We start from the raw sequence: 3,504 nt of genomic DNA on the forward strand, positions 1-3,504 counted from the left end.
CGTTCAAACCAGGTAACAGCAAAGAGCAAACTAAACTCAAAACCAAAACCAAAACAACAACTGCACCAGCAAGCTCTTTCCTTGCACTAACTACAAATACATCAAAAACCAAGCAGCCAAATGCAAATCCGCACGCATGTTTGCCGGAACTGAACCTCCGTAGCGCAGCTGATCATCGCGGCTGCACGGGAAGACCTTCCCGCCACAGTAGGGCAAAGAACTATGCATGAAACTAGCAATGAATGCATGCAGCACACCAGCAAGCTGTCCCTACGCAGACGTCTAGTCTAGCGTGAGCAAGGATGAAATTGAATAGCATGAGAAACATGATAAGACACATTGACTCCTAGGATGCATGCAATGTGTACAACATTATTCACTACGAGTTACGGAATCACCTGGTAACAGAGGCCACACTTCGAAGGTCCCTTGAGCGGTCGTCTTACACAGGTTTCACTGTATGCATACAGTCAACTTGGCTAATAACGACTGCGGATATAACGACAATTCGCGAATAACGACAGAATTTCCATGCCCAGAGCAAAGTCACTGTAATACATAAAATGAGACTTCGGGTATAACGACACTTTGCGAATAACGACACCGTGTTGATGCCCCGTAGAGTGTCGTTATAAGCGAAGTTGACTGTATGCGCCGATGACCTTCACCTTTGACGCCCATCACTGGGGGCGATGATAGCGATAGCGGAAGCCATAGCAACTTGTGCTGGAGTTGCACCATTCAACAGCTTGCAAGGCAGAAGAATTCACTGCCACAATTCAGCATGGTCTACGCCACAAAGCTATCGAAGTGACGTGACTTGCAGTGCAGTTCGAAAAGTCGGCGAGCGCCTAGCGTGCCTGTCGGTGCAGATCAGCCCTTTCCCAAAGATGCTCGCCACTTTTTTCGCAACTTCTCGTTGTTTAGGAAGAAATCGCAACCTTCGCAACTTTCTTCATTTTTTTCTGTTTCTGGCTAGTACCAGTTCTATCGCACTTATCAATCATCCTTATTGGCGTCACGCCATCGTGGAATAAAGGAATAAAGACTATAATTTTAAAGATAAAGATTTTCTAATAGCTATGAAAAGTATGAATGCCGCAGACATCACCACGCAACATGACAATTTGTTCAAGGTTTGGTTTTGTGTGTTTCCAAAATCGATTTTCACGTTCCGAATGACACACAAAACCAAACCTTGAACAAATTGTCATGTTGCGTGGTGATGTCTGCGGCATTCATACTTTTCATAGCTATTATTAAACTTTTATCTCCACGTAGATTATTTGTATAAAGATTTTCGCGAACTATTTCGCAACTTTTCCGCAACCTTAGCGCATGGGGTCAAAAGGTCAAGTTACACACTCACCGACTACATGTCGGACAAATGCCAACTCGTACTCGCTCATTTCTCGCCTGCCTTCAGACTGATTTCAGAGAAACAATAGATCAACGGTAGTTGTGGTAATGTGCACTGAAGTAATAGTTCCCTTTTCCTTGCACTGGAATGATGTACAATCATATACATGTACATGTAGGATACATGCAACAGGCTACTGGCACTGTGTAAAGTGGTGGTTCGCAGCAGGAAGGGGTGTAGACCTACGAGTTTGCTGTCGATGCACTTCTGCTATTTCTGCTCCCTTTTTCGTAGGTTTTGCACAAGAACTCTACAATTCTGTGCCCAGCACTTGGACGTAGTCGGCCGATGGTGATCGAGTGCACGGCATGAGGCGGCTGCTTCAATGGGTACGGCGCACTTCAGAATCACGTCAGCGGCGGAGTGGACGACGGAATCTACAACTGTCCGATGGAGCACGCCAAATTCTATGTTTGTCGTCAGCCGCAGTGCAATTTCACGGCCTCTCACTATGAGGACTTTATTAATATTATTATTATATATATTAACCAGCACGTGACGCATCTGTGCCCAGCACTTGGACGTAGTCGGCCGATGGTGATCGAGTGCACGGCATGCGGCGGCTGCTTCACCGGGTACGACGCGCTTCACAATCACCTCAGCGGCGGAGTGGACGACGGCACCTACAACTGTCCGATGGAGCACGCCAAGTTCTATGTGTGTCGTCAGCCGCAGTGTAATTTCACGGCCTCTTACAATGAGGACTTTTCCAACCATAAACACCACCAGCACCACCAGGTCAACCAGGTGTGACGTGAAGACTGGGCAATGTTGTCGCTAACTTGCAGGTCATTTGTTAATCCAGCTTGCCGCGTAGCCAATCGCCTCTGTCCACGCACATGCACAGCCAGTCTGGGTGCAAGACCCGTGCGTGCATAGCAAGGCGCTAGGCCTATGTTGCCTTGCATTTGCTGCCTTCCTACGTGCCAGTTCGACGACAGGTACATAAACCAGCACGTGACGCATCTGTGCCCAGCACTTGGACGTAGTCGGCCGATGGTGATCGAGTGCACTGCATGCGGCGGCTGCTTCAACGGGTGCGACGCGCTTCACAATCACCTCAGCGGCGGAGTGGACGACGGCACCTACAACTGTCCGATGGAGCACGCCAAGTTCTATGTGTGTCGTCAGCCGCAGTGTACTTTCACGGCCTCTCACAATGAGGACTTCGCCAACCATAAACACCACCAGCACCACTAGGTCAACCAGGTGTGACGTGAAGACTGGGCAATGCGGTCGCTAACTTGCAGGTCGTTTATTAATCCAGCTTGCCGCGTAGCCAATCGCCTCTGTACAAGCACATGCACAGCCAGTCTCGGTGCAATACCCGTGCGTGCATAGCAAGGCGCTAGGCCTATGTTGCCTTGCATTTGCTGCCTTCCTACGTGCCAGTAACACCAATTTTAGACTGTACAAATGTGTTCTAATGCTCACACGTACACGGTGTCCTAATATGGACTCTGAGTTCTTGTTGCAGACTACAGACAGACTGCTACCTTGAACTTGCTTGAACAGCGATACACATCCTGGTATGGCATGTGCAACGAAAGCTTTGCCAACTGTGCAGTGTACAATGTACATGTACTGCGCAGATCTACGCCGTGATACAAGTCTTCTAAAAAGTAAAATACCTTAGCATACCTGTCCCAATTTTGTAAAACCTGGCCGAACTTTTATTTCCCTGTTCTTTCGTTCTTGGACTTTTCTGGCCTCAAAAATGCCAAGGAGTAATTGCACGGGTCCCACAATGCAGGATGTACTCTTGGTTTCACGATACCTAACTATGTGTGGGAGACACGAACAAGTTAGGGTGCCAGTTTCCAATGAAAGGACTGTACCGTGCCTGTCGGTGCAGATCCTGCAGGTTGGTAAGGTTTTGAAAGTGCCGTGCGGAGTTCGAAGTGCGAGTGCGCACTGACACGTAGTCGGCCAATGGTGATCGAGTGCACGGCATGCGGCGGCTGCTTCAACGGGTACGACGCGCTTCACAATCACCTCAGCGGCGGAGTGGACGACGGCACATGTGCATATTTGTGAAAAAACCAGGACATTGGAGTGAACTGGACCGGACAGAAATGTGACGT

This window comes from Sycon ciliatum, chromosome 13, assembly GCF_964019385.1.
Source record: "Sycon ciliatum chromosome 13, ocSycCili1.1, whole genome shotgun sequence".
NCBI classification, from domain to species: Eukaryota; Metazoa; Porifera; class Calcarea; order Leucosolenida; family Sycettidae; genus Sycon; species Sycon ciliatum.